This window comes from Chionomys nivalis, chromosome 11, assembly GCF_950005125.1.
Source record: "Chionomys nivalis chromosome 11, mChiNiv1.1, whole genome shotgun sequence".
Lineage (NCBI taxonomy): Eukaryota > Metazoa > Chordata > Mammalia > Rodentia > Cricetidae > Chionomys > Chionomys nivalis.
The window spans coordinates 14916970-14941473 of NC_080096.1; the positions used below are offsets into that span (position 1 = coordinate 14916970).

Genomic DNA, 24504 nt, shown 5'->3' on the forward strand with positions numbered 1-24504 from the left:
CTGATTGCTTTGTTCCGTGCTGAATTTGGGACCCAGGGCTTCAGGCACATAGGCGAGCGCTACGCCATGGAGCCACATTCTTCAACTGAATTCTTGAAGGATGGAGATCAGCAGCAGGGAAAGTGTGAGAGGGCAGAAGGCGGCTGGACAAGCAGCCACTCCAATCCTCTGGAGAAGGCTTGGGGCAAACCATGAAGATACAATGGTCTCAGGCCGGTCATAAGCCAAACCAGAAGTGCCCATTCCCCCAGCCTTGGGAGATGAGAAGCCAGGAGATGTGCTGGGAGCCCACGATGATGAGACAACACCTCTAACTCCCAGTTCAGCTTCTCAGCTCTGCCCATGTTGGGAAGGAAGACCTCCTGTGCCTGGCATGTCCCTTGGCACACAGACAGATACTATCTCAAGCCTTTTGTATCCTCGAGCTCTTCCTTGGCGTTAGTGAGCAATTGCCAAGCGTTGTGCTCTGGGCTCCTTGCTGTCCTTTAATTCCCAGCTTCCTACAGACAAGGAGGTGAAATGGCCAAAGTGTCATTTACTCATTGGCCCCACGACTTTTGCCATCACGACCTTGCTGCAAAATACATAAATAAAGAATATTTATCCAATGCTTGGACTCACTTTTTTAAAAACATGAACTTATTTCTAAAGGGAAATTTCATAGGACTACTGTAAATAAACAGCATTTATTATTAAGATACAAGGAGAAATAAAAACAAATTCAGACATTCTTGGGTTTTGGCATCAGGCTCCTTTCTGGCCCTGAACTTACTGATGAGTCACGCACTCTCACTGGGCCTTGATTTCCTTCCTGTACAATGGGTTCATAGGGAAATCTTAGCTAGAAGGTACCTACGATGGAACTTCAGGCTCCTCTTGGTCAGTGCTGGCGCTTAGGTGCTGAGGAAGATAGGATGCGGGGAATTGTGATCCTTGCCTTCAAATCTCTTGCTGTTGGGGGTTCCAGGCACAAATTACAGAGGCAGCCTCAGTAGTCCCTAAGAAGATCTTCCTCTTAGGAGGAAAGGCACTCCCAGTTAAAGGAGGTGTTTACAGGAACCCCCAGGAGCACTCAGCTGGAACTGATCAAAGACTTCAAACTCAGCCTGGCTCTCACGGAAGAGGCCTTGGGGAAGGGAGGAGGTGGTCTCAGGGGAACAGGCGAGGCCAGCAAGCACCCAGCGGCTGGCTACCTTTCCTCTCCCATTGATCTAGAATTTGTTTCCTGTGCATTTTCCAAACATGGTCTCTTAGCTCCCCACAACAACCGGAGGTAAGGGAAACCAGTGTCTCTGCCTGTTAAAGAGCACTGGCCGGTCCCCGGAGGCCGCCAGAGCAGGCTTGTGGCCCTGGACAGTCTGGCTCCATTGCCGCAGGCAGGTCCTGGGGCCTCCAACTGGGACCGAAGAAGCGTCCTGACTCCTGAAGACAAGAGAGGGGGAGGACTCTGCTCGAGGGGGTCTCCCTGGGCTTCCTTCTACCTTAGCTGAGGGCGAGAAAGAAAGTGGATGGGAAAGGGATGGGTGTGGGGGATCGGAGGCACACATGATTACAGATAAGAATGTATAGGCAGAGAGAGACACACGGACTTAAGGAAAGTCAAGTGGGTCTATAGACTCCTAGACAGACGCGCGGGGACAGGCACAGGAATCGAGGCACAGACAGCCATCGAGGGACAAAGACTTCTACAAAGAAATCAGGGAGGGGGCAATGTGTGGGAGGAGGGGAGGGAAATGGGAAACGGGGAGCAGTTGGAAATTTTAATTAAAAAAGAATAAAAAAAAAAAAAAGAAAAAAAAAAAACCCAAAAAAAAAAAATAAATAAATAAATATGTCAGAGTCTGTCAAAAGTACTAAGTAGAGAGTGCTGTAGTTGTTATGAGAATAACTAACTGGAATGTTTAAGTAAAATTAAAATAGCCAGAGAGTTAAGCAGAAAAAAAAAAAAAAACAAAAAAAAAAAAAAAAGAAATCAAAGATAACGACGGTAGCCCGCTGCACCCCAGAGGCCAGAATCAGCTGCAGGCCGAGACAGGGAGGCAAGACTGATCTCCTTTCCTGCGGTAGCCCTCGGACCGGGCCGAGAGCAACGCTACCGGCAGGGGGCGCCCTGGCAACGCGGAGGCACCGTCCTGGGGCTCGGGGCGCGGGCCGGGGGCGGGGCGGCCGGAGGCGGGGAGGCCGCCGGGCGATCAGGCCGGGCCGCCTTCATAAACCCGCGGGGGAGGTGACCGCCAGCGTCCGCTCCCGCCACTGCACTCCCAAGGATTGCCGCTCGCGCGCCGGGACGGACCCTCCCCACGAGTGCCTGCAGGTAAGGAAAGCATGCTGCGCCCGCGGCTGGCTCGACTCCGATACGCGCGCTCCGCTGGCCCCGCAGTGTCTGTCCCAGTCACGGTGGGGACACGTGGAAGGACAGGCGTCCTGGGGACCCACGACCACTCGTTCTTCTCCGGTCCCCCGCGCGCATCTCTCGGGGCCTGACTGAATGATGGACGGGGCGCCCGCGGAGCCGCTGCCCAGGACCCATCCTCATGCTAAGCACCTGCTCCCGGTGTCCACGCGGCTGCGTAGCCCGCAGCTGCGCCCTTCGTGGTTCCAAGCCACTCTGTCCCCCTTGGTGTTTAAAATAGTTGGGGAGCATCTGGGAAGCACATGCTGGGATCCTTGGCGGGAGAGATTGGAGACCGTGTGCTAGTGTTTGTTTGAGCGTGGGGGAGCCCAGGAAACAGAAGGAGCCTGCAACCGGCTCCGGAATGCGTGCAGGTGAGAGTGGGGCTGCTACCTTGTCCAGCCTGGGTAAGAAAGGGTTAAGGGCACGATCACAACGGTGACAGGACCCAAGGCGGAGGAAAACCTCATCCTCACCCCGCTTTGTCCGTGGTGAACCTTTTCAACAGTAATGGGCCTGGGGGAAGGGGCCTTGCAAAGGACTCTGGAGTGTGCCTGTGCATCCTTGATTAAATGAGGGTTGGAGGGGGGCTGCTGGCAGTCTGGAAGCTGAGGAGCGCTGTGAGTTCATGGCCAGCCTGAGCTACCTAGGGAGATTGTGTCCCCAAATCATAGTGCATACACATACAAGCATACATCATACATACATACATACAAGCATACATACAAGCATACATACATACATACATAATACATACATACATGTAAAAAGAGGGATGAGTCTCAAGCCTGAAAGAACTTTTGGGCCCCAAGAAGAACTCAGGCAGGCCCGGGTTCTCAGGCCGGGTGAGAATTAGAGAAGATGACAGCTGTTTATTGATTGCCACCTGCCCTGACACCTGGCAGACATCTCATTTACAAATGAGGACAGCGAGCTGTAGACAGTGGATGCAAGTGCTGTCAGGGTTTAAATCTGGTCGCTGGCCCTGTCCCTATGCTCTCCAGCAGAGTTGGAGAGCCCCCTTCCTGCCCTCCTGGACTCGACCTGCCTCCCTGCATCCTGCATCCTTTAGTCCTCCCCACCAACTCCTGCCCCAACCTCGTCCATCTCTCTCTTCCTCCCTGTCCAGTTTTAAAACTGTTCTTGAATTCCCTGGGGGAGAACACAGCTTCTCAAAGGCCCCACTGGTGGAGAGAGACGGGGCTGGGCTGGTCCCCATCCGTGTCCATGATGGTCCCATCTATATCTTAAGACTACAATGAATCAAAAGACCAAACAGGCCAGAAGAGTGGTGCCTTCAATCCACACAAACTTAACTAGCCACCAACTTTGTGCTAGGTGCTGATCCAGGTGCTGAGAATGTCTGTCGCAGTAAATGACAAAATCCCTTCTCTCCAAGTAGACATTGGCATAACAAAAGTTTTTCAGGCTTTGAAAATTTGAGTGTCACCGGGTGGGTGGTGGTGGTGCATGTCTTTAATCCCAGCACTCAGGAGGCAGAGGCAGGTGGGTCTCTGAGTTTGAGGCCAGCCTGGTTAAAAAAGAGGGAGTTCCGGTACAGGCTCCAAAGCTACACAGTGTCAAAACTGCTATGGTGGAATCCAAATGAGGTAATTCTCAAAGAAAGGGGTAAAGATGTAACTAACAAAGTGTGTCACCACGTGTGTCACCACCGTGAGTAGTCGGCACACGGTACTGATGAAGACTGGCCATCTAGCTGTGTGATCAGGGCACAGCTCTGGTCTCATTGTAGATGCCAGTCTCCTTGAGGCTGTTCAGGAGCTGGAGTTCACAAGTCCGTAGAACCTGCTGGCGGGGTGGACTCTATGTGAATACAGCTTGCAAGGTGTTTAGCAGATTCATGTCTTAGAAAACAGTGGCTGTTCTCAGCTCTGGTCTCAGCAGAAATTGCATCAGAGTCCATGTACATAGTTATGTCATCACCTCTGAACCCTGCGTCCCCATCAACCACCTTTGCCCGGGCTCTGCCCCTTCCCCGGTGGACTGTGCCTTGAGGGAGCAAGCTGCCATTATTGTACTCAGATGCCACCTCCTCCCTCCTGGACACAGCCTGGGAAGGGAGCCTGGAGCTCCAGGCTGGGCACAGCCCTGGGGTCTCCTGCCATCCACCTCCCACTCATTGCACAGCCTAGTACCAGGCCCCGTCCTTTTCTATCCTGCAAAGATAGAAGGTGTTAGTGATCCTTTCCCGCATGTGAAGGAACCTCTTGAAGGGCCAGTGGCTTACCCTGGGACATGCAGAAACCATCTGGGCATCCGGGGCTGGGACCTACAATGTCAAGTCCAGTGAACTCCCTGCCATACCATTTGTGGGCTTCAGGCTTCTGGGGAAGGGGAGATGGGGGTCGACCATGACATAGAATTTAGGAGTGGAGCTTGAAGCTCTCCGCGCGAGTCTATCTGACTGGACTTATTAACACAAAACCCTGGAGCTGGAGGAGAGTATTGTGGGGCTTGTGAGCCAGCCGGGCTGAGAACTGGTGCTCAGAATTCTCCACGTGGCCACAGGAATGCTGACTGAGCTCCCTCGCACAACAGCCCCATCGTCATTGGCACACCAGGGCTGGGCTGTGTGGTATGTTTGTTATTTTGGCTTTTTTTCCTCCCCTTCTTTTTCTGGAGCTGTTCTAACCTTCGCAATACAGTGGGAGGCAGTAGACTGAGAATTCCTTATCTGTACTGTTGTGGCCCTCTTGGACCCTTCGTGGCCTCATCCGTGATGTGAGGAGGTCATCGTAGGTACCTTGCAGAGTCGCTGAGGGTTCACGAGGATGTAAGCAGTCTATCAACTTTAGACTTCATCTATATGAATTATTCTGAAGATTTTATGTTCTCTGGGAGGCAGTTTCATAGCCCAAGGGGACAGAGCAAGGTCTTTCTAGACACCATGACCTAGATATCAGGGAAGGTGCTGGCTTGAGTCAGTACCTTGGTTCCAGTCCTCAGCACATGTGACGTGAAGCCAGTCTAGTTTCCTCTCTGAGTGTCAGAGTGGGCCCAGAATCATTATTTGATGGTCCATGTCCAAAGAACACTCCAAAGTGCTCTCTATATTTTTCCACCTTCTCATCCCCCCCCCTCACATTTTGTAATTGCTCCCAGAAAAAGTCCATGCTTAAAGTTTTCCATGCTTCAAACCCCAGCCCTGCTGCGGCATGAAATCAATTGTTTGTATTTAATTTAACTTCTCAAATGAAGGGGTAAAATTTGGGATGAGGGTAGGGGCTGGGGGAGGAGATCAAGTTAAAGCAGATGTGTTTTTGTTTAACTGCAGGATGGTGGTTAAACTGCCCCCCCCATGTTATTACTATCGTCCCTTTTGAATTCCAGTAACCAAGAGTCGGGTTTCTCTAAAAACTGTGGTGTTCTTTCCTGGCTAGCGTGGACTTGCCCTCCCTGTATTATTATTATTATTATTGTTTTATAGTCATTGGAGGCCGCAAAGTGCTGGCTAGAGAGGAGACCTCAGAGATGCCTAGAATTGTAGACCGGCCAGGTCTTCAGACACTGGCTGTGTACATCCATGTCTTTGAGGCCCAGAGTGGGAAAGAGGCTTGCCCAGAGGTATCTGGTGGCTTAGACTCAGCCTCCTGGCTCTTTGGATTTTCCGAAGGTGACCCCACACTCACCACGCCCCTCTTGGACTTGGGCTGTCAATTTCACTCTACGTCCTTAATTTACTTTCATTTATTTATTTGAAGCAGAGTCTCATGTAGCCCAGGCTGGCCATGAAATTTGCTGTGTAGCAAGGGCAGAACCCCACCACCACCACCACCACGATTGCTTCCATCAAAAACACTTGAACTTTTCTGGCCAGGCGGTGGTGGCACACACCTTTAATCCCAGCACTTGGGAGGCAGAGGCAGGCAGATCTCTGTGAGTTCGAGGTCAGCCTGGTCTACAAGAGCTAGATCCAGGACAGGCTCCGAAGCAACACAGAGAAACCCTGTCTCAAAAAACCAAAACCAAACCAAACCAAACCAAACCAAACCAAATAAAACCCTCCACCTCCGGTGTTCTGGGATTACAGTAGAGTACCTGGTTTATGCGCTCGGACTGGAACCCAAGACTTCGTGCATGCTAGACGCATCCTCAGCTCCAGTTTCCCTTTCTTTGAAAAGCTGCAGTCACTCAAGGGATGGGGAAGATAGTGCAGAAGATGGGAGAGATCTTGAGCTCTGGAGAGAGGTGTGACATTGGACAAATCACCGCTCTTCTCTAGCCTCAGTTTCCCTCTCTATAAACCAAGATGTCCCAAGAGGAAGGAGGATGGGATTTCCTTAAACTTGGAATGGGTCTCACTGAGGTCCCTCACATCTGGCCTACTGTATGTGGAGGGAGGGCCCAATGCCTGGATGGTTGGGGGGACTGGGGGTGGGACACTTGGCTCCTTACAGTGAGTTCAAAGCTTCAATTTAGTTGCTGGTGTTAAACTCGGGGTGGTTTCATTTTACATAAAAACACTGGTTTCTGACTTCTGACTTCTCTTGAAAGATCAGAAGATGCGGCTCTATGGGGCCACGCCCTTGCCTGGCCACAAAGGCTGGAGCTGAGTGGCAGCTGCCTCAGCCATTTAACTGCAGTTCCTGAGGCGCCTCAGTCCCTCGCACAGCCCACTCCCCTCACCAACATTGCCAGCCAGCCTCTGAGTTTGTAGTTTAGGGGCAGAGTTAGACAAGCCTTAAAACAGAGAGGCTCAGGTTATATTTGAATGACAATGGGTGGCCAGGGCCAGCCTGCAGGGGACTGGGTGGGACCAAGGATACAGAGGCAGTTGATCTGCTTCTGTGGCCTAAACACAGCTCTGAAAGATACTGGCTGTGCGGGCAACCTCTTCCTGCTTCAGTGGAATCTAGGGGCTCCAGAGTGGTTTGGGGGGATGGGACATCATTGCCTGCCTGCCAACATGTAGCTAGCGGGGGATTGCCCAAGACGTAGCTACTCTCTTGAACATGAACAACCTAGGGAGAAGGGATGCCCGTGATATATGTCACCTCACCTCATCTTATACCCATGTCACACACAGGACCTGTAACCTTAACCACAGCTCTCTTCTTCATCCCTTTGCTGGCGCCAACAACAGGTGGGTCTCAAAGTGGCCTCGGTCTGCCGGAGTCTCAGAATCACTGAAAAAGCAGGAGAGCACCATGAGAGGCTGTGGGACCCAGTGGATAAACATGGAGTGTAGCCAGGCATAGAGTCTAGGTCCACAGGAATAAGTTGCTTGAGGGCCACAAAGTGAACTGCGGCAGGGGGACCTCAATTGCTGAGAGTGACTCAGGTCCCCTGCCCCTTGCACTTGACAGCTCTGTAATCGTGTTCCGATCCACGCTGGGCTCTCAGCACCCGCGTACACATGCCCCATTCTGCCCTCTTGCTGCTGAAGAGACTCAGAGTTTGTAGACCCATGGAAGGGTCTGGAAGGTGGTGTCTGTGTAGTTAGACCAGTTAGACCTGCTGTGAGCCCCCAGCCCCTCCTGCAGCCATAACCCCAGTCTTTTGATATTCTTCTGGTTTGGGTTTTTTTTTTTTGACACAATTTGACCATATAGCTCAGGCTGGCCTCAAACTTTTGGCAGTCCCCCTGCTCAGCCTGCCAAATACCGTAATTACATCAGCCTCACCTGAGCTTATGTCTGAGCCTTGTCCTCATCCTCTGGGATGTCTGGGTTGAAGTTCTGTCCTTTATCTGGTGGTCAATAGGTGCTGGGCAGAACTCTGGCAGCATTTCCACGGACCTTCAGAAGCTGTCAAGAGCCAGAGTGAGTCGCTTTCGTTTGAAAAACCTTAAGTGTGACTTTTACAAAGATCTACCCAATGGGGTTATTTTATTTTACTTTTTGCAGGAGAGAATATAGGACCCCAGAACTTCACTCTTGCTAGGTCAACCCCCAGCCAATGAGTTCAACTCTAGCAGCTGAGTTCCATCCTAGTCCTTTCCTTTGTCAAGGACACAGCAGGGGTCCTTATGTGAGATTCCTTTCCCTGGAAACTCCCAGTCCAGCCAGCTGCTTAGGCCGAGCCCACCTCCGCCCACCCACCCCAGAGTGACTTACCTGACCTCTGCATAGGACTGACTCCCATATTTGCTGCCAAGTCAGGATTGTCCCAGTTGCCCTCCCCAACTTCTTCCTTCTTGGCATGCCCATTGCTGCACTGTTGTGACTGTCTCCTCTACCAGGCTGGGGAGCGGGTGTGTGTCTCAGTTGGTAGAATGCTTGTCTGTGATTTACAAAGGCCATCACCAATGCTAAGTAAGCCGGGCATGATGGCACACCCAGCACGCAGAAGTTCAGGGCCATCCTTAGCTGTATATGAAGTTTGAGGCCAATCTGGATTACATGAATCTGTAAAAAAGAAAAAAGGCCTGGCGCAGGCCTATAATCCCAGCTACCTAGGAGCTGAGGCAGCAGGATAATAAGTTCAAAGCCTGCCTGGGTAATACGTGAGTACTGTCTCAAAGTGTTGAAACTTAGTACCATGACAGAGAATAGAGGGTTTACTTAGTGTACGTGAGTCCCCGGGGTTCGGTCCCCAGTAACACACAGACCCTTTCCTTCCCTTAGTCTGTATCTGTAACATTCATGATGACATTCATTTGGTCCTTTGACAGCCCTTGCTGGGAAGTGGAAGCAGAGATCTCTCCTTGTTGCAGTCTGAGATGCTTCTTCTCTGAGCCACAAGTGGCATAAGCCAACTTCCTGGAAGGGCCAGTTGCTTATTTATGTCGAAATAATAAAGTTTAGTAATTCTGTTTCTGGCGATCGTGGCTGACAAGCGTTCCTCTTTGCATCTTGTTCAAACCCTTATCTTTCAGCACTCATCTTCGATAGATTATTCGATTTGACTCATCCTTTTACCTAAATAGTAAGGGCTTATTCTGGGCCCGAAGCTGGGCTACTTATGTTGGATGTCTTTATTGTCTTTAACTTGCTATTTTGTCCTTACAAAGTACAAAGCTCAGAGATGGTAAGTAACTTTCTGAAAGCCACACAGTTACAAAGTATCCGCGCCACCTGGGGTTAGGCGGTTAGGTCTCAGGCCTGATCAGAAGAGCTTTTATGTTTGGGTACAGATCCCTAGGAGACTTCCCGTACACACTATTTTCAGTTGAACCGTCTGTCTCTGGGATTTGCAGCACAGGGTTGGGTCCCCAAAGGGAGGGGACTTAGCACCACCGGGACTTCTAGTTCAGCCGCAGCATCTGCTCTCCCAGACGAATGAATCTTTGCCTGGCCACGCCCCTTTCTGGTCCAGCACGCCAGTGCAGTCTTAGCTGAGCACCCAGAGGGCACGGATTTGAATTCCAGCTGAGTAGCCTTTTTTTTTTTTTTTGTTCTCCTATCTGCACAGTCTAGTATCTTTCCTGAAGCCCCTCCTTCCTGCAAATGAATCAGGGCCTTAGGCCTTTCCTAGTTCCTTGGTGAGACAAAACTGACCTTCATGCAGCCACTTCCCTGCCCTGTCCCTGTGTCAGACATCATCAATCCACTGTTGCTCTCTCTCCTGCTGAAGTTCCTCCCACTACAGTATGGTGCTCCAGACTACCGCAAGTCACTAGTGAGAACTGGCACACAGGAAGAAGGGACAACCCAGATGCAGATTAAATTTAGCAATACCGTGCAGATTAAATTTAGCAATGCCGTGGACCAGGGGTGGGAAACAAATTGGTCCAGGTGGCACTTGATTCAGTGGCATGGTCCTCCTCAGTCCTAGCGCAGGCCGCCTGTGCCAGAACTGACTTCTGCTGTGGTGCAAGACCTTTTATGGGGCCACAGCAAGACCCCACATTTAGCCTCAAGAGGAATTCTGGTTTGTGGATCTGGCTGTTGCCCTGACTTAAGTAAGAGGGGCAAGGAAGGGGCTGTTTCAGGCTTTCCTGGAAAGAGCTGAAGGCTCCCACCGCTGCCTTGCCTAATAACCGCAACGGTGGTAACAATAATAGTAACAGAAAGGAACGCCCCCCCACACCCTGAATATCTTATCCACGCCCCTCTGCTAGCCTTATTTATATGCATCCATGCCGTTAATTACTAAAACAGCCCAGTGTTCTAGCCACAACTTGACAAAAGGGAAGTATGTTGTTTGAGTCTCCTGCTTGCTTCCCAGTCAGTCCTGGGTCAGCTGGGTTTCATGTTAGTATTTTCTGGGTCACCAGGGTCACCAGTGAGTATCACTTAGGAGGTGACATTTCTTTTTTTTTTTTTTTTAAAAAAAAAGATTTATTTATTTATTATGTACACAGTGTTCAGCCTCCATGCAGGTGCCAGAAGAGGGCACCAGATCTCATTATAGATGGTTGAGAGCCACCATGTGGTTGCTGGGAATTGAACTCAGGACCTACGGAAGAGCAATCCGTGCTCTTAACCTCTGAGCCGTCTCTCCAGCCCCTGAGGTGACATTTCTTTATGAGTCAGAGTGGAGAGTGCTCTACCTTGGAACCCGAGGCCTAATCATATGCTCTCTCACGAAGCCCCAGCTCAGTCCTGGCCCTTTTCTCAACTCTATAGGGGACCGACCTCTGCAAATGGGAAACTGAGGCTCAGGGAGGGAGAAGGGTAGCGCAAGGATCACACAGGGACCCTGTTGCCTGTGTGGACCCATCCCAGGTTTATTTCAATTCACTCCATGCTATGGGTTTGTCGCTTTAACTCCTTCAGCCTCAGTTTCCAGGCTTTTGCTGTAATTTATGTTTTTGTTTGTTTTTTTTTTTTTGTTTTTTTTTGTTTTTGTTTTTTTGTTTTTTCGAGACAGGGTTTCTCTGTGGTTTTGGAGCCTGTCCTGGAACTAGCTCTTATAGACCAGGCTGGTCTCGAACTCACAGAGATCCTCCTGCCTCTGCCTCCCAAGTGCTGGGATTAAAGGCGTGCGCCACCACCGACCGGCTGTAATTTATGTTTTAAAGCCATTTCTTCCCTTTTTGTTTTTGAAACAGGGTCTCACTAATGTAGCTCTGGCTGACATGGAACTCTGTGTAGACCAGGCTGGCCTTGAACTCACAGAGATCCTCCTGCCTCTGTCTCCTGAGTGCTGGGATTAAAGTTGTGCCACCATACTGGGCATTAAAGCCATTTCTTCTTCATGGACTCCGAGGATCCTTAGAGGCATATCCAGTCTGCCTGGGCACATGGCTGAAGATGGCTAAAAATGTGGCTCAAAATTAGGGATTTTTTTGTGATTTAAAAAAAAAAAAGCTGAGCGGTGGTGGTGTACGCCTTTAATCCCAGCGCTCGGGAGACAGAGGCAGGTGGGTCTCTGTGAGTTCTAAGTGAGCCTGGTCTACAAAGCGAGCTCCAGGACAGCCAGAGCTGTAACACAGAGAAAGTCTGTCTTGGGGGGTGGGAGGGAGTAACTGTTATGTGGCTCTTTTTTTTTTTTTAATATTTATTTATTTATTATGTATACAATGTTCTGTCTGTGTGTATGCCTGCAGACCAGAAGAGGGCACCAGACCTCATTACAGATGGTTGTGACCCACCATGTGGTTGCTGGGAATTGAACTCATGACCTTTGGAAGAGCAGGCAATGCTCTTAACCACTGAGCCATCTCTCCAGCCCTGTTATGTGGCTCTTGAGTGTGAATTTTGTAGATGACATCTTGTCACAGTGTCAAAAGGTTAGTCATAGCTGAAAGTAATGTCTTCATTTAGCAAGAGGGGGAACTGAGGTTCAGAGAGGCAAGGCAACTTGTTCAAGGTCAGATTGAGGGCAAAAGTCACCCTCAAATTTAAGTCAGGAGCTCAAGCAAAGGCCGTCCCTGAGTGTGTCCCCAGCTGTTTTTTTTAGTTCTGCCCTTCCCTGCCCAGTCATCCTGCAGGGCGGTCTCCTGGCCTGTGGTCCCGCTAATATCAGACTGCCTTCTAGACGTTGGTCAGAGATCTCGAGCCTGGTGCATGAGGTCTGATCTCACACAGGTGCCCGGCCTAGAATGTGAGCTCCAGGAGGGCGGTGCCGCAGACACCCGGATGTGGTTCAGGGCCCAGTAGGGGACTCAGGGCCCAGCACCTCCAGGAGCACACCTGCCAGACTTCCCACAGCCTGCCAGATCTGTGGCCTGACAGCATGTAAAAGCTTACCACCTGAGCCTCTCCTGGCCTCTCCCTGGCCAACCTGCCCTCACCCCTGTGGTCTTCCTTGCTTCGTCCATGACACTGGCTCTCCACAGCCCTTGTCTCTCCACTGGGGCGTAGAGGCAGGAGGCTAGAGAGTTCAGGCAAACCTGGGAGACAAAGCAATATCCTGGTTTGACAAACGTAAAATAAACACAAAGTCGTCCCAGGGATCATTTCTCAAATCCACCTGTCCCCGCTCCCTAGTGCACGGCAGACACTTCAGACAAGCTTGTTAGATGAATAAATATTTGAAGAATAAAATCCTACAGAGATTAAGTGTTTTTTTTTTTTTAAAGTGATCTTGTGTGACTCCTGGGTCTCAGTTTCCATATATCGAGTAACTAACTCCACCCTAGGTCTGCTTACTGATTTATATATCAATGCATGTTTGCTTAAATATGGGGTCACCCGAGCCCAGCTTTGTTCCGAACCCATCACAGGCATTTATTCATTTACTTCTTGTAACCGAGGCTCAGAGAAATTGAGCACATATTCTCCAGGTCAGACGGTTGCTGTCCAGTCCAAAGGTTTGACTGTCCCCAAGGCTGCAGGTGCTCCGAGGAGCGTAAAATAGGAGCGCCCCACCCCCTTAATCTCCCCCAACGTAGAACCCTGCCCCGGATTCAAGAGTTCAAACGTGAGAGTGTGGAGGGCTGAGGAGAGTACTTCTGCTGCCCAGACCATGAAACCGCTCCAAGAAAACACCCGCCCAGCCCGGTGCAGAGCACATGGTGGGTCTCGTGACCACCATCGTCGGAGTAGGCAGCGGCGGTGCCCTAGGTAGAAGCTGCTAGAAGGAGACCCACCTGCAAACCAGGAGTGCTTTCAGCAGAGAAAGGCAGAGGTCCTGACCCCGCTCCATTCCCACCTGTGGTAGGTGCCATAACTTAGGGCCCTTTCATTGCCTTTCCTGGGGGAGGGGGAGTGCCTGCTGCTCTCTCTGTTTCTGCTCACACGGGGACTTGGCCAATACATGGTGAGTGACTGGTCAGTCTGAGTGTGCACTCTGGCTGTTAGGCTGTGGCATCTGTCTGGACGATTTGGGATGTTTCCTGCTGGCTTCCTGGCACCTCGTTGGGCTGGCCCCAGGCAGGCAGGTCCATGTAAGTGCTTAGTCAGGGCTCTGTGTAATACGTGGGGGAAGAAACAGAAGCTTCACTTCCTTGAGGCCTCTCACTTATTTTCCTGGAGGCTGGGTCCAGAGAGATTGTTAGGGATGGTGACTGACCTGTCACCACCCCAGCTGGGGCAGACACAATATGTCAGCTCCTGGATTCCCTGGCACCACCCAGAGCGGAGAGTGTGCAGACTGCCATGTATGTCTCTAAGCTGGGGAAGGAAGGTCTCAGAGTTTCAAGGTGGGTGGGGAGCCATGCAATGTGTGTCACACAGAAACAGGAACCCTGAAGTGCCCAGGACTACAGAACTGGCTAGTGGTGGTGCTGAGATTCAAACCCAGATCCTGGACTCTTTGTTCTCTGGTTTCTGGGTTGGTTTATACCAGTCTGGGCTTGACTTTGGGGAGTGAAGCTCTGTCTCCCTCTGGAATAGTTGGTGCCGAGTTCCCATCCTGGCTCTTCTTAGTCTGTTTATTAATGTGACTATGGGGAGCTGTCATTTACTAAAGCTCCACACAGCACAGGCTGGGAAGAGGACTTGTTACCCCTCCTGTCTCATTCGCTTCAAATGTCTCTAAGAAGTAGGTTCTGGAGTCCTTTTCCTCCAAGGTGAAGGTGCACAGAGAAGGGAAGGGATGCATCCCAGGTCACATAGTTCATCAAAGGTTAATCCAACATTGAACGCCAGCAACTTGGCTCCAGATTCTGGACTGGGCCTCAGTTGCTGGAGAAATCTTTGTAGGCTGGATATGCCTAACTACTTGAACCAGTTGCTTCTGGAGCCAGACTTGGGGGGCTGGCAGGAGTTGAGCAAACACCAGGATTAGATGACAGAGCACCCCAGGAAGTCACTGAACTGCCCCTGCCCCAGAGCTGACGTGAAGGGTTTATCTGTTGTCCCTGATCCCTGGAGTCTCCAGGTCAGGGGGAGGCCACTGCTAGCTCGGGAGTCCTAGTGGTGGAACTGGCCCAGCTGCCAGCCACCAGTTGGGGCTCTGGCCTTGGGCCTGATTCTGCAGGATTTCAATCCCTTGCTTCCAGAGTCTTCCTGGGCCGCGGGAATCTCCCTGCAGTAACTTATGCAAGAGTTTTGCTCTCCAGTTTCCTCCTTCGCCATGGGCTCCCAGGCTGTGCCAGGCCTGCCTGGTTGTCCTGCTTCCCTGTGGTGGGGGAAGTGCACCCTTTCCCCCTGGGCAGCTACCCCGGCTGAATAACCAAGTGCTTCCCTATGGCTCTTGGCCAGGCAGGGCTCACAGTGCAGACCTCTGCCAGCCTCCGTGTCCTGTGGCACATTCCAGCTGCCCAGGGTAGACTCCAGGGAGAATGCCCATCCCAATGGCTGTGGCAGCCTAGGACCAGATGCCACCAGGGATAAAGGCATCCCTGGTAGGTAGAGCTTTGCCTCTCTCTGCCTGGAGTGGTTCCAGGTAAAGGAATCAAGGCACCCTTGTCCCAAGAAATCCCTGCTGGGGTGGCATTTCAATGGCTCCTCGGAGGGTGCCAGTTTTCTGGTACCTGTGAATGAAGAGAAGAGAGAAAAGAGCCAGGAAGAGGAGGAGATAGAAGGATGCAAGAGGACCTCCATTTAGCTATTCAACAAACATTTATTTCTACGTATTATTTTACTTATTTATTTTTTAAAATTTATTTGTATTTTATGTGCCTTGGTGTTTTGCCTGCATGCATGTCTGTGTGAGGCATATTAGAGCTATGTCTAGTTCTATACCCCTGGAACTGGAGTTTCAGACAGTTTGAGCTGCCATGTGGATGCTGGGAATTGAACCCAGGTCCTCTGGTAAAGCAGTCAAGGCTCTTAACCACTGAGCCATCTCTCCAGCCCCTACTTATTTATTTTTAAATTTGATTGTATAGTTTTATATGTGTGGTGTCTTGCCTACATGTGTGTCTGTGTAGCACTTATCTGACTGGTGCCCACAGAGGCTGGAAGAGGGTGCTGGATTCCCCTGGAACTGGAGATGGGTTGTGGGCTACTATGTGGGTGATGGGAATTGAACCTGGATTCTTTGGAAGAACAGCCAGTACTCTTAACCAATGAGCCATCTCTCCAGTCCCTGCTTTTAGTTTTTGAGGCAGGATTTGTAACATAGACTGGCCTCAAACTCCTGATGTAGCTGACCATGACCTTGAACTCCTGATTCTCCTGAGGTGTGCACCACCACACCCGGTTTATGCGGGGCGGCAGGTGGCATGTAGGACCTCGTGTACTCTAGGTGAGTACTGTCCGCTGAGCCACATCCTCAGCCTTTCAACAGATTGGTCTTTAGTCCGCTGCCTGCAGGGCCTTGGTACATCAGTTCCCAGCAAACGTTCCTCCTTGGGGAGGGGAGCTGATCAGCTTCAACAACCTACACAAAACTAGTGCCTTGGGTTGGAGGAAGTACAAGATAGGCTACCTAACTAGCCGGTGGCAGAATGAACAGGAAGGGCTACCAGGGAAGGTGGCTTTCATCCTATAGACAGGTCTGGTTTAGGAACTACAGCAGTGCCTGACCCTGCCCAAACTCGATCACCTGGGAAAAGTCAGCAGAAGTTAAAGTTTATCTCCAATATGAACGACGATGATGAGGAACGGCCTTATGGAGGGTCAAGGGGCTCCAGGGCTGGGGTCTCTGGAGGTGGTGGCCTTTAAGCTGGAGGCTAAGAGAAAGGGGGTCACACAAAGACCTCTACAAAGAGTGTTCTAGGAGGTCAAGGGCAGACCTGAAACAGTAAAGAAGAGAATAAACCGGGCATAGTGGTAATATATGCCTATAATCCCGGTTTTGGGGGGTGAAAACCAGAAGGCCAGAAGTTCAAGGTCATCCTCAGCTACCCAGTGAGTTCCAGGCTAATCCGGGTTACTTGAGACCCTTTCTCCAAAACATCTCAGAAATAAAACAAACCAAAAGAAAGGGAGAAAATAAAATAAAACTTAGAGGAAGAGAAATTGGCATAGGTCAGAGGGGTGGAGCTTGGGGTGATGTCAGAAAGATGAGTAGGACCTGGGGCGTGTGGCCTTTGACCCCATGGATGCCAGGAGAATGCAGAGCTGAGTGGCCTGTTTCTTGGTGGCCCCTTCACAATGGAATGGCTTTGGTGCCTCGCTGCTGCCCCCTTCAGGTACAGATGGAACTGCAAAGCCCAGGGACAGAGACTAGGCTCCCTCCTCTGTCCCCCCACACCTCTTCTTTGGGTCTAACCAGCTGCTTACTAATCATTTACAGGAAGTCCTGTCCTTGCCTTGTTTGACAGGTGGAGGGTGAAGCTTTTCTTGGCCTAGGGGATTTAGTGACCTGACCTGGGTTCCGAATGGTGAATCTACAGAGCCTCAGAGACAGTGAGAACAACATGGTTTTTAATTCCTAAGATTGATTGGGCCTCTCTGAGCCAGGGTGAGTAGCAGGTCCTTCTTATGTCTGCCTGTCTGGCATGGCATGGATGCTTGCTGAGAGCCGACAGTCTGTCCTGGAACTAGCTCTTGTAGACCAGGCTGGCCTCAAACTCACAGAGATCCGCCTGCCTCTGCCTCCCGAGTGCTGGGATTAGAGGCGTTCGCCACCACCGCCCGGCTTTATTTTGTTTTTATGGAGTGGGGGGATCTATTTGTTGTTTAATGGCCTACCTGTCTCCAAGCAACCTTCCCATTGCTCCGTAACTGGAGCCTTGTTTTGTTGCTTATGTTGATAAATTCAGAGACCCCCTGTCTTAGTCAGGGTTTCTACTGCTGTGATGAAACCCCGTGACCAAGGTGGCCCTGGGAGGAAAGGGTTTGTGTGGTTTACACCCCCATATCGCTGTTCATCATCAAAGGAAGTCAGGACAGAAAGTCAAACAAAGGAACCTGGAGGCAGGAGCTGACACAGAGTCCAGGAGAGTGCCGCCTATTGGCTTGCTCCTTGTGCTTGCTCAACCTACTCTCTAGAGCCCAGCACCACCAGCCCAGGGATGGTACCACCCATAATGGGCTGAACCTGCCCCAATCAATCACTAATTAAGAAAATGCTCTACAGACTGACCTTATGGAGGCCTTTTTTGTTTTTGTTTTTTTCAGTTGGGGCTCCCTCCTCTCTGATGACTCTAGCTTGTGTCAAGTTGACATAAAACCAGCCAGGACAGCTGACCTCTTGTCTACTTGACACGCAAAAACACACCATTGTTGAGCCGCACCCCTTTCTTTCTTGTCCATACCAAAGTCACACACTAGTAAAAACATCACAATATAAAACATTTTACAGATTTAAAAAGTCCCACAGCCTTTCAAACTCACAGCCTTAACAGTTGTGTCTTTAAAAATATCCAATCTCGGGGGCTGGAGAGATGGCTCAGTGGTTAAGAGCATTGCCTGCTCTTCCAAAGGTTCTGAGTTCAATTCCCAGCAACCACATGGTGGCTCACAACCATCTGTAATGAGGTCTGGTGCCCCCTTCTGGCCTGCAGACATACACACAGACAGAATATTGTATACATAATAAATAAATAAATGAATAAATAAATATTTAAAAAAATCCAATCTCTTTAATAAAAGCCCAAATTCTCTGTAAAACTTCAATCTCAATTTCTCTCTCTCTCTCTCTCTCTCTCTCTCTCTCTCTCTCTCTCTCTCTCTCTCTCTCTCGTTTTAATTAGTCTTAACTGTGGACTGCTGAGCTAGCTCCAGTTCTTGAGACAGTGTTTCATATAGCCCAGGCTAGCCTCCAACTCACTGTGCAGCAGAGGATGACCTTGAACTCCTGACCCTTCTGCCTTCACCTCTCTACGTTGGGATTGCAAGTGTGCGCCACAACATCCAGCTCTCTTGTTCTTTCACCATTTGTACCTATTTATTTATTTACACAGAGAGTCTTACTGCCTTCATGTGCTAGGATTAAAAGCATGTACCACCATGCCCAGCCTATTGTTATTTATTAGTATTAATATTGTACATATGTAGTAGATAGACAACATGTATATGACTTGTCACCCCTCACCCACTTTTATACATATGTGTGGTGTGTGTATATACTAGTTAGTGTGAGTGTATGCATGCATGCGGGTATGTGCACATGTGTGTGCATTCATGTTGTGGTCAGGTTAGCCTTAGGTGTCTTCATCAATTTCTCTCCACCTTTACTCTTTGCAGGAGGTCTCTCACTGGACCTACAGCTCATAGGCTGGCTGACTGGTGAGCTGCGGGAGTGTTCCGGTCTCTGGACCCTCTCCGCTAGGGATGCAGGCACCCACCACAACTCCCTGTGTTGTTAGTTGGTTCGTTCTCGAGAAGATTCTGGGGATCTGAGCTCATGTCCTCATGCTGTGCAGCGGGCACCTTACTGGTTGAGCTTTCTCCCATGCTCCCCTTTACCTTTGAGATTAGTATTTACAACCATATGTCTATGTAGTATGCATGTGCAAAATACATAGTTGACCTTATGAAAGGCCTTCACGCTGTATAGAAATTCTCACTGTCAGTCTTCTATCGCTGAAGCTCAGCCATATTTTTGCATGTATTGTGTAACTCGCTTCTTCCCTGCTGTATAATACCTCCTGTGGATAACTATTCCACAATATAAATAGATATATATTTTATATACATATATATCATATATTGTTTTTATCTTGTGCTAAGAATGGGATCCAAAATCTCAAGCTTGCAAACACTCTGCCCCTGAGCTATACTCCCAGCCTCTATGTGTGTTTGTTGGCTTTGATTCTCCACCTTTTGCTGATGTGGAAAGAGAACACTCAGAAATATTGATGAACACAGGACTGGGCAGATGGCCAGCCACACAAGTATAAGGACCTGAGTTCAATTACCGAAACCTGTGTAAAAGTAGGGCTTGGTGATACAGACTTGGGGTCTTGTGGTCCCAGTGTTGAGAAGCTGGAGACATGTTGATCCTTGGGCTTGCTGGCTAGCCTAATCAGTCATTCCAGGTTCTAGTGATAGACCAGTCTCAAAAGAGGAAGGTTGAGGAGGCATGAGAAGACTCAGTAGGTAAAGGCAATTGCCACCAAGCCTGAAGACATATGTTCAATTCTTGGGACCCACATGGTGGAAGGAGAGAACCAACTCCTAAGACTTGTGCTTTGTCCTGCCTCTACACACACACACACACACACACACACACATACATACAGTGGTTGTACTAAGTGTCTTGAACTCCTTATGCAAGACCTTAAGATTCTGATCTTCTGAGCCAGGTGGTGGTGGCGCAAGCCTTTAATTCCAGCAGTCTGGAGGCAGAGGCCAGCCTGGTCTACAGAGTGAGTTCCAGGACAGCCGAAAGATTCTGATCTTCCTGCGCTCTGCTCCCAAGTCCCTCCGCTGGGACCACAGGTGACACTCCCGCCCTGACTGATGTGCTGGCTTGGATCCTAGAGCTCTCTCATGCTGTGTAAGCACTCTCGCAACTGAGCTACAATGAGCTTCACCCCTGGCCCTACTGGGAGCTTTTAAAAGAATCTTAATTTGTGTTTAGAGTGCATGAGGTGCTTTTACAATTATTTTGAGATGATTATATGGCTTTTCTTGTTTAATCTGTTAATGCCACTCATCATATAAAAGACTTTCCCATGAAGCCTCTCAACTTGAGCTCCCAGGCTTGACCTGGCTGAGGACCTGGCTGGTTTGCTGTGTATTTGGCTTGCGCCGGTGACATATTGTCTAGAATCATCCATCCCTCTGGGTTTGAGGGTTGTGGTGACCATGGGCATCATGCTAGATGGTGGTTTTTTACTCTCCTTCTGCAAAAGTTCAAGTAAAATCAAGAACATTTGTTTCTCGAAATTTGGTAGTGTTTACTGGTGAGGTCATCTTTGCCCGGCGTTTTCCTTGGGAAAGATATTTCACTGTGGTCTCAGTTTCTTTATTTAGGTTCTCCACGGCTGCTTACCTCAGCTTTGCTAAGTTCTAGTTTTAGGAATTTATGCATTTAATTTACATTTTGACATTTATTTACATACAGGTCTAGCATTTTCTCATAGTTCTCTTGACTATGATAGCTCTCTCTCTCTCTCTCTCTCTCTCTCTCTCTTTCTCCTCTCTCTCTCTCTGCCTTGCACATGCTAAGCGTGAACTCTGCCACTCTTATGTTTCTAAGATGCGTTCTCACCTGTTGGGTCAGAAATCCCTTCCTCTGTCGTGAGGTTGGTCCATACACCAATAATGCGCCATTGTTGAATCATTCCTCTGCTATCGGATGCTTCATCCTTCCAGTTTGGACTGTTACAAATCAGCCTCTGTTCAATGCTCTTGTAGGAATCTTCATGCAGATAGACTTTCATTTCTTTGAGCTAGTACTTAGGGTGGATTTGCTGACCATATGATATGCATATGCAGTAGCGTTCATCTGTAACTCCGGCGCTCCTACAGGGAGATAAGAGGGCAGAGCTCGAGAATCCTTGAAAGCTCACACCCCAGCTAGCCTGGTGTACACAGTAGCAATGTATACTGTCCTGAACAAGGTGGAGGGTGAGGACCAACACCCGAGGCTGTCACACGTGTTCTGTGCGTGCGTGCACTCATACATGAGCATGCAGAGAGCTCAGGGTGTGTGCATGTGCACACACACACACATACATGATGGTGCTAGCTGTGGTGGTACACATGTGTAATCCCAGCAGTCAGGAGACAAGCAGGAATAACTCTACAAGTTTAAGGTCCACCTAGTCTACACAGAGACTTCCAGAGAAGTCTAAAAAAGGTTACAGGGCTATTGGATGCTCTTGTGACTAAGATGTAATAATTCTAAGTTTTTCTATGTTCTTGTTAATGATTGGTTTTTCTTTTTTCTTTTTTGTTTTTTAAAGATTTATTTTTGTTTACAGTGTTCTGTCTGCATGTGTGCCTGCAGGCCAGAAGAGGACACCAGATTTCTTTACAGATGGTTGTGAGTCACCATGTGGTTGCTGGGAATTGAACTCAGGACCTCTGGAAGAACAATCAGTGGTCTTACCCTCTCAGCCATCTCTCCAGCCCCATGATTGGTTTTTCTAATCTGTTTATCCTGTTTTACTTTTATATCATTTATTTATTTATTTTAAGGCAAGGGTCTTACTATGTAGCCCTGCTTGGCCTAGAACTCAGTATGAAGACCAGGAAGACCAGGCCGGCCTCAAACTCATAAGAGATCATCCAGTCTCGGTCTCCTGGGTGCTGGGACCACACCCAGTCTTATTAACTTACTGATTGATGGAGACAGAGTCTCCTGTAGAGAAGGCTAGCCTCCATGTAGCTGAGGCTGGTTATTGAACTCCCAATTCTCTGACCTCTACTTCTGAGTGCTGAGATCGCAGGCCTGTGATATCTGCTCTCCTGGTCTTTCTGGTTTGGTCTTAGGCCTTCTCATTGGTGTGAGTGGATCTCCTTCCCTCGGCTCAGTGCTAATGCTGTCAAGGTTGTGCATTTTATTATCAGTCTTGGGGAGTCCTTTTTTGACTAACTAGCAGCCCCCTTCAGACATAGCTGATGTCAACATTTAATCCGATTTTGCACTTTATCTATTGCTTTCTTAAGTATCTTTAAATAGTTTTTGTTTTGTTTTGTTTTTCGAGACAGGGTTTCTCTGTAGCTTTGGAGCCTGTCCTGGAACTAGCTCCTGTAGACCAGGTTGGCCTCGTACTCACAAAGATCTGCCTGCCTCTGCCTCTCAAGTGCTGGGATTAAAGGTGTGCGCCATCACCGCCCGGTCTCTTTAAATAGTTTTAAACTACTTTTTATTTAGTATGCGTGCATGCACATATGAGCTGTAGCACCTACATGGAGATCAGAGAACAACTTTGGGGGAGGTGGGCCTGTGCTTCCATCATGTGGGGTCCCCATGATCAAACAGCAGACTCGGTGGGGAATGTGGGGTGTTACCTGTTGCACCATCTTACCTGCCCTCTAAAATATCTATCTTTCTTTTCTTTTTCTTTCTCTTTTTTTCTTTTCTTTTTTTTTTTTTCTTGGTTTTTCGAAACAGGGTTTTTTTGTAGCTTTGGTGCCTGTCCTGGAACTAGCTCTTGTAGACCAGGCTGGCCTTGAACTCACAGAGATCCGCCTGCCTCTGCCTCCTGAGTGCTGGGATTAAGGTGTGCGCCACCACCGCCCGGCCCTTTCTTTTTTCTTTTCTTTCTTTCTTTTTGGTTTTTTAGACAAGGTTTTTCTGTGAAACAGTCCTGGCTGTCCTGGAACTCACCCTGTATACCAGGCTGGCCTCGAATTCCCAGAGATCCACCAGCCTCTTCCTTCCGAGTGCTGGGATTAAAGGTGTGCACCACCACCACCCCGATAAAATATCTCTTAAAGAAAGGACATTGAAAATTTTTACTTAAGTCCAGTTGACCATTTGTTTTTCCCTTATGAAAGCACAATAATACGCTTTTATGATTTTCCCAGAGGTTTAATGGTTCTCTTACAGTTACGTTGCTGAGTTACTCACACGAATCAAGCTGGCTTTCACCTGAGCCATCTCACTGGTCCCCATTTTGCTCCACTTGCTCCCAGAAGTCAGTCTTGTCCCCCGGAAATACCCTGGCTCCTGCCTGGACCTCTCTTACTTTTTTTTTTTTTTTTAATCTCTTATGTGTTTTGTTTCAATGAGTCGCCTGTGCAGACTGTTCCTTCCAGGGTTTGGTTGGTTTAGTTGTTTTGTTTTAGCATTTTCAGTCTTGTTTTGTGTTGCTAAGATTCCTGTTGCTCCTGTGACTTCCCTTCCCAACTTCCCAGTGCTCATTTGGAGACCTCTGTCCCCACACAGCTGATTCCTATGCTGTCTCTGATGACTGTGTCTGTCTTTCAACGTCACTGTGCTCTGTGAGTGCTGGCCCTTTAGCTGGGGGTACATTACAGGGTTCACCTCGTTTGTGGATACTGTGTTTTGGGGGGAGGGAGTAGGCTTAACTCTTGTCTTCAGCCTCAAGAAAAGGACAGACCACGCTAGAGACCTGGACCACAGGCTAGCTTGCTGTTTGGGTTTGGTCTGGTCTGTTCCCTCTGCAGGCAGATGATACCTCAGGCCTGAGCCTCGCCTTCTCTCCCCAGGAAGGAGTCTGGAGGAAATGGTCCATCCACTCAGGTCAAAGTATGCCGTGGTGCAGTCGGGCATGTGTAGAGTGACTGTGTGTGGGGGTCCCTTTCTCTTTCCTGTGACCCTGCACGTCTTTAATGTTGTCCAGGCTGCCCGTTTCTAACCCAGGCTGCCAGCTGTGGTGGTCCAGGGATGGTAGGTGCATGTCCAGGTGCACAAGGAAAGCAGAGAACTCAATCTGGCTTTCAAACAGCCTTTTCCCCACTCTGGGCACATGCAAGCCCAGCTCTGGCTGCTGGGGGTTTCCGTTTCTTCCGTCAGCTGGGCAGTCACATTTGCTCCACGTTATCTGGAGTCGACTTCGGAGTGGAATGCGAGAACCACTTCTGATACTTGTTTTTTTGTTTATCCTCCTTCCTTCCCTCCCTCCCCCCCTCCTCTCCTTCCTTCCTTCTTTTCCTTTCTTAAACAGTCTTATGTAGCCCAATCTGATCTCACTACTCAGCTCACTCTATAGCCGAGGCTGACCTAGAACTTGTGATTTTTCTGAGTGCTGGGGTTACAGCCACGCACCACTGTGCCCTGTTTCTGTGGTGCTGGAGATCCAGCTCAGAGCCTCCTACGTGCCAGGCAAGCGCTCTGCCAACTGAGCTACATCGCCAGTCCCCTTCTGTTCATTTCTGATCAAGGCGTGCAGGCCCTGGCCTGCCCCACCACACCCGAAGCACGGTGACCCGAGCTCCAAAGCAGCGTCACAAAGACACTGGAGCCACCAGCCCTAGACTCTAGCTCGGTCTAGAAGAGACGGACCTGCGCCTTTATTTAATTAATTAATTTTTGCTGTACCAGACGGAACCCGGTACTCCACTACT

General features: G+C 49.5%; 1 protein-coding gene across 2 annotated transcripts in view; it reads left to right on the forward strand.

Annotated features, from left to right (window-relative positions):
* The first annotated feature begins 2235 nt into the window (after nt 1-2235).
* Alpl (alkaline phosphatase, biomineralization associated) overlaps nt 2236-24504 on the forward strand; it is a 56003-nt gene continuing 33734 nt past the window's right edge. Inside the window, exon 1 of one of the 2 annotated variants that reach the window (XM_057784328.1) lies at nt 2236-2314. The gene's annotated coding sequence lies outside the window, so the exon portion shown is untranslated. Of the gene's footprint in view, nt 2315-13321; nt 13399-24504 lie in introns of those variants that run through there. The other variant, XM_057784327.1, reaches the window with a different exon arrangement.